The sequence below is a fragment of the Columba livia genome, chromosome 2, assembly GCF_036013475.1.
Source record: "Columba livia isolate bColLiv1 breed racing homer chromosome 2, bColLiv1.pat.W.v2, whole genome shotgun sequence".
Classification (NCBI taxonomy): Eukaryota; Metazoa; Chordata; class Aves; order Columbiformes; family Columbidae; genus Columba; species Columba livia.
Window position 1 is genome coordinate 45508342 of NC_088603.1, and position 12522 is coordinate 45520863.

General features: G+C 40.4%; 1 protein-coding gene across 4 annotated transcripts in view; it reads right to left on the minus strand.

The window, feature by feature from the left end:
• The window catches only part of ZNRF2 (zinc and ring finger 2), a 60045-nt gene that overhangs the window by 8359 nt on the left and 39164 nt on the right, over positions 1–12522 (minus strand). The gene's annotated exons all lie outside the window — the stretch shown is intronic.

Below are 12522 nucleotides of genomic sequence, written 5' to 3' on the forward strand. Positions count from 1 at the left end.
CTCCAGGGTTTTGAGGATTCATGCTGGGTGGATTTTTCCTACCTGTACCTTCTCCCCCATGCTCAATTTTCACTACAGATGTTAAGTACCTAAACATCACATTTTTCCAGACATGACACTGCAGGTGATTAACTAGGAAAAAAATGTTTTTAACTTCTAAACACTCAGCCTATCATTTGCTTTTTCTATGCTACTACTCATCTCCTACACATCTGGCTTTCTTTTACCAGCATTGTCAGTACTCATATTTCACACTTTCAACTGCCTCTTACCACCACATCAGCATGTTCTACTGCATCCCATCCCATCCACCTTTTCCTCTATGTAAAATATGCAACTGGAGTTTTCCATCAGGGAAAGATCAGTGCTGCATAGTTCCAATGACCCTAAATTCCTGGAGATACTGATTTTTTTGCAGCATTACCAATTCCCAAAACAAAGAAGAAAAAAGTAAGTTGCTAGGAATGAACAGAGTTGGCTTTCACACAGAAGTTTCTGGGAAAATTTATTATTTTTAATAAAAACATTCTTTCTTGGCCACTTTTTTTCACCAGAACATGTGATGCGGAATTCAGTCTTAGCATAAAGCAAAACAGGAGATCATGTAAGGCCCCGTTTGCCAGAAGCAAGTTTAAAGTCCCAGTTAGAGGTGACCTCACGCAGTGCACAGAACATTCACAAGGGACCATGTAGCAACCAAACTGGCAACCTCTGACAGATCAGAAAGGTGCATGCTTGGCAAAATAAAGCCCACGTGTTCAAATTTCCACAGTTTCATGGGAAAAAAATCTTCTCCTTCTTAACTAAAGGAAGTCTAAAGGGACTGCTTATGGAGAATACAGTTCCCAGGTATGACTGAGAAACCACCAGCTTTGCACTATTCTCTCCAGTGGCTCCAATATTCATTACTATGGTATTCTAAACACAGGAAAAATGACAAGCAGACAACTAGAAAGCTATCATGGCAGCAAAACATAAAATGAAATTAGGTCTACCTGTTTCCCTTAGACTGGCAGCAAGCTGTCTTGCGGGTGCTTGTGCTTCTAACACAGTGCTTATTTCAGTCTCTGCTATATTCATCGGTTATGTTAAAAATGCTGTATAATGCCACATGTGTGGCATCTTCATGAGGATATGTGAAGAATATCTAACATGAGGTAAACTGTTATAAAGAAAAATATTCAAAACAAAATAATAAACAATATATATCCACCACAATGAAGAAAATTAAAAATGTATTTTACACGGTAACATTTTTGGTAGGCATTGTATTAAGAAACTGCTTCTTTTGTTCTATTAATATCACAAGCTGTAAGCTTCTGAGAACATTAGAGATACCTAAGAGACAAAGCAACTTAAAACAACACAAGAGATCTTGAGAACTCTTGTCTGTCATCACAAAACCCTGACACTAAGAACTTGCCCAGAAGAGGGTGCTAAGGATAAATACTTCCGTGAGGTTGTTTTGGTTTTGTTTTATGAAATGATACTTCAACATCTGACACCAGGAGGCAAAGATTCTCCAGACAGTATTGTCTCGCTACAGAGATGCTAATCTTTGCCTGCAGCTCTCAGACTCTACCCTTCTAGACTGCTCTTTGCACAAGTACTTTGCCGAAAGTCCTGTGAGCAGATCCACTCTCTTCCCACAGTTAGGTTGCAGGAAGAAGTGCCATTAATAATTCAAGCACGTATCATATACACAGAGCATATTTAATAAAAGTCATTTTTTTCCACGGAGGCACTTTATCAGATCAGCAGCTGGTACCCAACACAAAAGATACCACCAGTGAATTAAACCCCAGCCTCCCTCCCTCAGTACTCTTAAAAGAGAAGCATTTAGTCAATGTTTGATAACAAAAATTAAAAAGCTGTCCAATAAAATGTAATTTATAAAAGAAAGCATCCCTATGAACTGCTATCCCATCATTCTCTGTTATACATGCCTGGCTTATCGTGCACTCCCCAGACTGAACAACACTTGGGTCTGAACTCCCACTGAGCAATTTAACAAGGTTCTGCACCTTTTGGCTAACATAAAGGCAAGATGCCAATTTAAACATTTGTATCTCCCACCAGCCCTGGCATTATGTTTTCTTCCCTCCAGTACTCCTGTTCTCTCCCCAGCTGCCATTAGCCTCCCACTTGCCAATACCAGCCCAACTCAGAATAGGATCATAAAATAGTTTGGGTTGGAAGGGACCTTCAAAGGTCACCTAGTCCAGCTCCCCTTGCCATGAGCAGGGACATCTTCAACTAGATCAGGTTGCTCAGAGCCCCATCCAGCCTGGCCTTGAATGTCTCCAGGGATGGGGCATCTACCACCTCTCTGGGCAACCTGGGCCAGTGTTTCACCACCTTCAGTGTAAAAAAATTTCTTCCTCACGTCCAGCCTGAATCTCCCCTCCCTTAGTTTAAAACCATCATCCCTTGTGCTGTCGCAACAGGCCCTGCTAAAAAGTCTGTCCCCGTCTTTCTTACAGGCCCCTTTTAAGTACTGAAAGGCCGCAATAAGGTCTCCCCAGAGCCTTCTCTTCTCCAGGCTGAACAACCCCAGCTCTCTCAGCCTGTCCTCACAGCAGAGCTGTTTCAGCCCTCTGCTAATTTTTGTGGCCTCCTCTGGCCCCTCTCCAACAGGTCCATGTCTTTCCTGTACTGAGGGCTCCAGAGCTGGACACAGGACTCCAGGTGGGGTCTCACCAGAGCAGAGCAGAGGAGAGGAATCACCTCCCTGGACCTGCTGGCCACGCTCCCTTTGATGCAGCCTAAGATACTTGCAGCCCCTTCTGGGCTGTGAGAGCACATTGCTGGCTTGTGTGCAATCCTTCATCCACCAGCACCCCTAGGTCCTTCTTGGCAGAGCTGCTCTCAACCCCTTCATCCCCCAGCCTGTATTGATAAGCCCCCTGGCACACATTGCCACCCTTCCTGCTTCACCCCAGGCTTTCCCACCGGGATGAGCTGCTGGGCACACACTGGGCTTTGCCCAGTCCGGCCACTCCTGCAGAAGAGATTTTGTTAACAGGCTTCAATGGTCTTCCTCTGAAATAATGAGGAGTTGACATTCCCTACCAGATCCTCACACAACAGAAAAGTGTAAATACTGAAGGAATTAGTACAAAATACTCAACTGCTCTAAATGTCCACATGCAGCTTGGCACTGCACGTTAACAGACTCAGAACCCGTGTAATTATGCTCACGATCAATTACACATACAGAATGACAACAGCAAAACCAAATCCTTCACGGACCTATGATATTTTGGGTCTGACTCCCTTCTGACCATTTTAGATGATTTGGATCATCAATCCCAGATAAAGAAAAAGAAGTAAAAAAACCTGTTAGACCTGGATTCAGTTCTGCACTTGTTTCATACAGCACCTTCCTGTACCAACACTGGCTTACACCAGATGGAAGTCAGTTTAAGGGCCATTTAACACTGACTTTTAAACATATCGGCCATGGAAAAATGTGTAAATCGTTTTACACAGAAATGCTGCAGTCTGAACGATTTTTTGGTTTAATATTTTTGTACAGTGGAGTGATTCAGCAGATACATATTATTCTTTCTCCTTTTTCTCTTTTATCTTAAAAAAAAAAAAAAAGAGAACAGTTTGAGATTTCATCAATGTTATGATTAAAACATTTATATGTGTGTATTACTTAAATGGAAGTGGGAAGAGGAAGTAAGCAGAGGCCACATTTTTCCATTTCGCCCACACGTGGGTACATACACAAACACTCACCGCACCCCCACATCCATCTGCCTTGCACCAAATGGGAGGTAAACACTCCTCCACCTTCCCAGCTGTTTGAACAAGTACTCACTAGCCAAAGACTGGTGTCAAAGATGAAATCTGGCAAAAGAGCGTAGTCTTTCCCTACTCTGTCTGCTCAAGTACTCCTCGCCTCTATCCCTGGTTCATAATATTACTGTTCTAACTTCTGGCTGTCAGTAATTTTTTCTCCTAAAATTCTGTTCTTTACTGAAAAAGAAATTCTATTCCACTCCTGCATTTATAGCAAAATAGGAAGGCGCTGAATTACAAGACAATCATCCTGGCAATTTTGCATGTAGTTTACCACGTAAAAACTTTTTCTAGAACTTTTGAAAAATATATCCAACAACTATCAAAGCCATCAGCTCAGCCATGGCTAAAATCATAGGCAATGCCTGTGATGAAATAGTCTGTCTTTAAGCTGAGGACTGCAAAAGCTCATGCAGTACATACCTTATGGATTAAGTCATTCAAATCTGTGCTACTGCTTTTTGTTTTTTAAACACAGATAGATACAGCCCTAGGCTCAGGAAACCCCAAGTCACAAATCACAGAGACAGCGATAGTATTTGGGGAGATATCACCTTATAGCTGCAGTATTTTATTTCTCTCTGGGCATTCACTGGAAACAGAACACCAAGTTAGAAAGACCTTTGACCTAATCCAGTATGACAGTTTTTCAAAATACCTGTATTTTTTTCTAAAACTTAAAAGCTTAAATGTCTGTGGAAGCTGCCACTGCAGCTAGCTTAACTGGGAAGGGCACCACAAAAGTGCACCCTTTCAAGAATACAACTGAAACTCAATCGAATCATACCTTCTGAGCAGCCGTATCAGCATTAAAACTGGTAAAACAAGAGCCATGAGAGGTTAAAGAATATTGATGGCACTTAATTAAATGGTATATATTGCCATATATCTCTTACACATTCATTAATTTTTGCCGCTGATTACTAAAAACTCTCTCAGTTAAATACTAGAGACTGTCTTTGCTTGTTTTTAAATGGAGAAATCAAGCTCTAGACATCTGTCCAGGGAAGTGGTGGAGTCACCATCCCTGGAGGTGTTTTAAAGGTGCATACATGAGTTTCTCAGGGACATAGTTTAGTGTCAGAGTTAGGTTATGGTTGGACTTGATAATCCTCAGGGTCTCTTCCAACCATAATGATTCCACGAAACATTTCCTATGGCTCTAATACAAGCAACCTCCTCTATATCAGATGCAAAAGGAAACAATTTTTTAACATCTAATGTTTTCACTTGAATCACAGCTAAGTGGTTTTCAGCGTTCTCAACACCAAAAAAGCTGAGCATGTGAAAATTCAGAATTCAACTCTGCTAACTTCAATCCAAATTCCCTTTTATACTGCTAAAAAAAAAAACCCTAATACCCATACTACCCATACGCTAATCAAACAAGAACACGTTGCAACTTTGTGTGTGCTTCCGCCACACACGATAACCCTGAACACCAGCTCACGACTTGCACAGTAATACCTAGAATTTAACCAATCAGAAAACACCCCTACCACCACAATGTACAAAAACATAACCTCTCTAAACCAAATGAAGCAGCTACAACAAATGTGACACTTCCTCAAATACTGACAAAGCGTTTGGTGAATTTTGGAGCCTTTGGTTGGCATCTCACTCTTCACCCTTTGCAACACATCAATCCCTTACGATTTCCTATTCAAAGTCCAAGTGTTATCCTTGTTCTCCCCTTCTCTTTCACTTTGCATAGTGTTGGTCCAAGACTGAGATATCTATACAAAAACAGATACCCATCGTGAAACACGTCCTGCACAAACATTGCCTACAGACTTTGGTGCTCTCTCCTCGTAAAACACAAATGGGAGGAAGCACACAAAACAAAATTGCGCAAGAAAAATATGTGCAGAATAAGGCCTAAGTGGCAATATTTGCATCACAATACTGCACTGAGCTAGAGGGAGGTCGCTGCAGATGTTTCACTGTTCCTCAGCTAACATAACTTTTGAAGAACTGGATTTAGATTTTTGTGGGACATTCTCAGCTTTCAGAAGCAAATTCTGAGAAATAGCTAGATGCTTCCTGTTCAGACAGATAACAATCAGGTGTATGGTAGAGAAAAAATAACTTTGTGTTGAATAAAGATAAAAACTGAAATAGCAGCGATAGAAATAAATTTTAGGGAGCAGGATGAGTATAAAAGCCTGTATAGTCTTAGCTACCTGGATACAATTCTGATTAGGTAAATTAAATAATATAGGGAGGAGAGGGATTTGTGCAGTGAGGGAAACAGTTCTTTTGTAAAGGGGTTTTCACCAGTGGTCACAATGGAAATCTATTTGCACCTTTACGATAGATGGTGTCAATACAAACTACGCTTCTGCAAAAAAAAAAAAATAATCCTAAGTTTAAATAATAACACAGTTTTCACACAATGCCCCATTAAGACACCTTCCTCACAGACAAAGTCAAGTTTGCACCCCAGCACTCCCAGTGAAGAGCTAGGCTTTGAAAAAAGGTCAACTAGTCTGAGAAATAAAGCTCCTCACTTCCAAGCAACAACATCCACAGCCGCTCCTATGCTATCCTGCTCAGTGTAACAACTTCCTTGGTCCGTGTTTGTTCTTCTGGTAGAAAGTGCTGAGGTGAAATAGGCACTCATATAAGACAAATTTTATCAACCCAATTGGACATGAACGTCTTGTGCTCCTGTCTTGAGATTTATTGCCGAAGTGACTATGCAGTTCTACAGTGATTCAAGATTAGCTCTTGATACACAGACAATTATGTGATTGAGTCTGAAACTTCTGCTTAAGCTACAGTCTTTCCAGCTTCTGTTTAATCATTCTTCTTGTGGTTTGAGGTGCCCTTCACCATTAAATCATCTCAAAACAGCTAAACAACTTTCTCCTGTTGCACTGACTTCTGAAGATAAGTTCCATTCACCACATTTCTAAGTACCATGTCCCTAAACTGTCAAATTTTAGTCTAGATATAGGTCAAAGAGCTGCATCTGCTCACAAACAAACCACAAATAAACAGTCTTGTCCTCCAGAACATGATTTAAAGAGACTTTGTGCCAGCCTTACCCATCTTGTACTAAGTCCCCATTCCAACTGAACTGATCCCTGTTTGTGTTCTGAATGACCCAAGGGGTAACTTGTTCTTGAATAGTCTTCCTTGGCATTCTGTGTTTGTCCCAAGGCTTCCCCACCTCCCTTCAGAAACACTAGTCTTGGGAAATGAAAATACTTTTCAACGTGGTCTCATTAGGAGACAACTGGGTGAAAATGCCTCGAATGCAGCAGTACCAAACTATTGCCCCACCATGAAACCCCATCATGAATGGTGTACCCCAGCACATACCATCTGAAAAGCTGCTTACTGCAGTGCATGGAACAAGGAAGCTGCCTTTAGGCTATTTTCTTGGGTTTTAATCAATATTACATGACCTCTTGAGTTATCGTGTATTAATCTTGAATGTCAGGAGTTAAATAAAAAGGAGCATGTAAAGGGGCAAACCCACAAGAAAGAAAACAGCAGTAAAACAAGACTCCTTAGGAAACAGTGTAAGGAACTATCACTTGGGGAATACCCTCCTCCTTGGCTCCATCAGGTAAGAACAATTTACACTTCTCAAGGCTCAGTTTACCATCAAAGAGGATCTTACACCACAAATATGCTACAAAAGAAGGAGTGGCTGAATAAATGGCCAGGGGCAACCAGCATGCATTGCTGACAGAGTCTGCTCCAGTTAGAGAGGATTGTTTCTTACAGGGAGCTGGGGACAACTGGGATGAAGGAAAATTACAGAAGAAGGCAAGAAAAAATACCAGAGCAGAATCCATGCATGCAGATTTTCTATAATTTTCATTTTTTGCTAAACAATGCTTCTTATCTTTGAGGAGTAAAACAAAGCATAATATTTAAGGGCTACTTATATGTACCTCTCAGCCTGTGTCATCACTAAGAAACTGCTATGATAGATGAAAAATGGATTTAGGCCTGTTAAGAACTTGGGATTGCAATTGAGAGATCCAGTCCAAAGGTGGCTGAACCATTTGGTTTTCCCCTGAGCAATGGGCAGAAACTAAGTCTTGTCACCAAGGGGGGGACACTCAAGAAAGACAAGAGACACCTGAAATCTAGCCTGCTTAGAGCAGATTACTTCTTTACCAAAGGTAAAAACAAACAAACAAACAAACCCACCACCAAACACACACACAACCCATCCACACAAAACAAATCCAAAACCCTGCCCCCTCCCACAAAATCAAAGAAATAAACCCCAAACAAACCAACAAAACAAAAAACACCCACCAACAAAAAAACCACAACCCCCACATACGAAAACCCCACCAGGCATAAAACCCCAGGAGTATTTATCTACAGAAGCTTCTTCTAGTAGTTAATCACTTGGGAACCTGAGTTAATGATTTAATGAGGAAAAGATACCACTGCGGTCAGGAGTAGGGTGATTCCTTTCATATACTGTGCAGAGACAGTCCTCTTCTAATAGCTCTGTGGGCAGAAGGAAGACTTAACTGTGATGCTTCAAGCCTGTCAAAATGAGCAACTTTTCCAAATCAAGAGCAGATGCTGTCACCAACAGTGTTCACAAAGAGCAGGAAAGTGAAGCAGAGTGTGGATGTGGCAGAGTAGGTGCAACAAAAGATGGTTGTCTCTGATCAATCGAAGGGAAAGATCTAAATTGGAAAAGATCTTGCAAATGCAGGATGTTGATGCGACTGTACAAAAAGATCCCCACTGAGGTCAGAAAACCTCTCTTGCTTCATCATCTTTTTGAAGTGACTAAGCCTATTTTATCCCCAACACAAGAGGAGACTAAAACGACTGCAGAACACAGGTTTTCCAAATGGCAAGGCTTCAACCATTCGCCATCACTGAAACTATGGTCAGAAGTCATAGAAATCGCTTCGTAATGATTTTCAGTTAAGAAGTTTCACTCTTGTAATGGTCTGCGATGAGTTAAGAGTGTGATAGGGACATGCTTGCCTAATGAAATGTATAAGAACTCTCAACAAACACCAGGTAGATGCAGTGGGAGCATTAGAAACCTTTGTGGAAGGAAAGGGTAGGGCAATAGCATCCCTGAAGAACAGAGAGGGAATGAAGAAGCCCAGATGCAGTTAGCTATGCTATTACTCTGGGGAACATGGGTTACTTTAATGGTGACTTGTTTTGAAGTTGGATGTAGGGTTTGATTCAGTGTTTTGTTCACATTGTCCCTTTTGAAGTTCCTATTCCAGGCTTCCTACAGGTGCTCTGAGCACAATGATTTTTGCCAGGTCTTTCTTCCCGTCTTTTAACATTGGCCAAATAAGTGACTCATTTCTTTGCAAGCTTGCAGAAGAGTTTGGTTTGATCTGATGCAAAATGAATGCACATGGAGCACTAAAGATGATGGCATGAAAGATGAAACTCTAAGCCTAAGCTTGAAACAGCAGGAGGGGAGAAAAACAGGTGTGTTTGACTAAGACTCTATTCTTAGGGAAGATACAATGCATTACTGAGCAACACACAATGAAAACGCTGGTGCCAAAACTCAGTGTGCATAAAGTCTGGCTTATTAACCCCAGTGCCAGGTGCTAGGCCTACAGGGAGCTTTTCCTAGCAGGTCTGAGATCAGTCTTTTCCAAGTTAATTCTGACTGTCTGCTGTCAACGTGCATACACAAGACAGGGATATAAATCACTGCATAATTTTTACTTGTCTTTTCTGTTCATAGCAGACAGACTGTTTTTTTTACAAGCTATTCCTATTTTAAATGCAATTATCCTTGCAATATAGATGGAATGAGAAACATTTCTGAATGCAAAAAGTTCTGATAACATTAAGTACTGAGTCAGAGGATTCAAAGTTACTCAATTCTTTTGCTCTACACTAACCCATAATCCAGTATTATCATTTATTCCAGCAAGCATAGAGATACAGTATTTCTGATGCTAACAGGTACCTTCAGGTTTTTACTATCCCAGTAAGATACTGAGCATGTGGGTCTTTAATTTCAAGAAGGGGAAAAAAAAATCTCCCTTTATACTTCAAAGCAAATAGCATCAATTTCTGGATCCAAGCAATTAAGTCAAAGACACCCACATAATTTCAATAGTATTCAGCAGTCATGATCATTCACAAATAATAATACAAAAATATTAACATGGGAGATGTGTTTTAAAACAACAAAAGTCCCCAAAGACAATTCTCCGGTATTTGGTCAAAGTTTTATGCACATAATCTGGCAGTGTATTTCTACAATCACACTAAAGTTTGGGGTTTTTTTCTCCTCATTTTTTAAATTTACAGGCTAGCAGAACTACTGGACACCAGTATGACAACAAGGCATTGCAGCTAATAAAGCTGTAGATTGAAGCAGACTTCCTTGGAACTGGGAAGAAAATAAAGATTAAAGTGTCAACCAAACAATTCCACCCCCATCTCTTCAGTCCAAACAAACACGATTATGGACTAAAAATGATCAATGAATACTACATTTTTGCTTAGCTACATGAAGGATATCCAATATTTAATGTTATACATTAAGATTATCTAAGGAAATTTCACACAAGAAAGGAGGGGATGAGGAACATGGTTGAAACGAAGAAAATTTTATTTGGCTTTAAATTACAAATAGCTATTAGTGCAGGTTAAAGCTGAAGTTGTCTGAGGCTTTTATGAGGAAACGTTAACAAGATTTCATAAGCTAATACAGTTCAGCACAAAATCTAGCACTAGTGAAGTTTTTCGTATTTCAGCTGTGTGTTAGAACTTCGGGTTATTACTGCAGCTGAACAAATCTGTATCCATGTGAGACAAAGAAATGCAAACTTTGGGGAGCAAGAAGGTTCCTCCATGGAGCATACAGCAGGCTAATCTAGTATTTTGTACCTATGTCAATATATAATCAATGTAATTCCTGTCAAAAGGCAATTTACAGCTGTTCTAGAATCACTGGATTTTGAATCAAATACTAAAAACTGGTAACATTCTCTCCTGTGTAAGCAATGATAATAATCCCCAGTTTAGGAGCGAGATACTCTAGCACATCAATAGTGTTTTCACCCAGTTTGTTTCTGAAGAATTAGACTTGTTCTACCACTGAAACCCGCTGCAAAAGCTGGACTGGACTTCTTTTGTCATTGGAGGCTTGAGTCTGCCAACTGAGAAGCATAAGGCTATTTAAGTAATCAAAGTGTAGCAGGTTTTAAAGCAAGATTATAATCTGAAGAATAAATTCCATGTGACATTTCAGGCAATACTTTCAATTGATCTGCCCTTGGGGCAGTTTGTGAACAAGGAGTGCCTCCCATTCTTTTACATTTCTTTAGAAAAAAACCAATAATCTTAATCTGTGAGCAATCTGTTCTAGTTCCTGCAAAACAGTGAGGGATTTAGGGAAGGAAATACCATGAAATTCCTACATAGATCACTCAGTCTCAGCGAGATGTAGTTTGGTATTTATTTTTAAAATCCTAAAGATTTCAAGTAGTTTAATTTCAAAATCCAGCCAATGAAACCTGTTCTCTAAGATTCTTTCGAGGTCCCTTCCAATCCCTAACATTCTGTGATTCTGTGATTAAGAAAAACTGTGTATTTTCAAGGGTTTTGCTTCCACAGAGCAACTACAAAAAATAAGTCAGTTTGCTGCTAATAAACGAGTAAAATCTTAAGGTTTTATAGCGATCAGCTTTAAAGACTGCAGAATTACCATATGAAACTAGGAACACGACTTCCCCTGAAGCTAGGTTCCCAGCAGTCACAAGACTGCAGCAGTTTCAGACGCGATTTATGACATCCTCCCAATGACCTCGCAAAGCTAAGACTGATTAAGTGTAAGACAGGGAAGGTAGCTCCTGTCTGCCCGCGTCACATGGTGCAGAGTCACGGCACAGCGAGCGCTTGCTGCCGAGCCAACAGAACCGTCCCTGAGCTTTTCCACCGCATGCAGCACTGCGCTGACATTATATAAGGGAAACACAATGACATACAGCGTGATATAGCGGTTCCCCTTCTAATCCGATCTGAATCGCTCCTCCTGTCACCCGCAGCTGTTCTTTGCACCACTGGTTTGCAGGTGTATCTGTAATTTTCTAGGACAAGAATTGTCATTTGACTTAAGCAGCACTGTCAGTACCAACGCAAGACAATGGTAGTATCTGAGGTTAGGAGTAGCTTATAAGGAAAATAAACAACTTGAGCTATTCAGCACATGAATGATCCTATTTTCTCTATTTCTTTCAGAAACAAGCAGGCTTGTTCTATAGTCGTCAAAAGCTTTACTATATTTCTCCAGTGCTGCACATAAAATATTCCCATGGCACATGTGTGCATTTATATAAAGGTGATTCCAATGTACTGAGAAAAAAAATTGTTGTCACACTCCCAAGAACTGAATTAAGTATGAGGTGACATTGCAGCTATTTCGGCCAGGAGTGATTTGCAATGGCTCTGTCACAGGAAGTTCAGTCTAGCTGACTTAGGCCTGACTCAAAGGAAAATATATACAGAATCACCCACCAAATATCCTTCTCCCCAGAGGTTCATTAAAATAATAAGTTGCGTTCACAACAAATCAGAGAAGTTTAAGATATGAATGGATGTAATCTCTGCTGTGTGTCCTCCTCAATAGGATCCAAGCTTGTTAACTTCATTACAGCAAGAAAATTCAGCATAATCTATTGAGGACCCATAACCTGAACCATGAAAGTGAGCTGTCATAGCTTCTTTACAAAT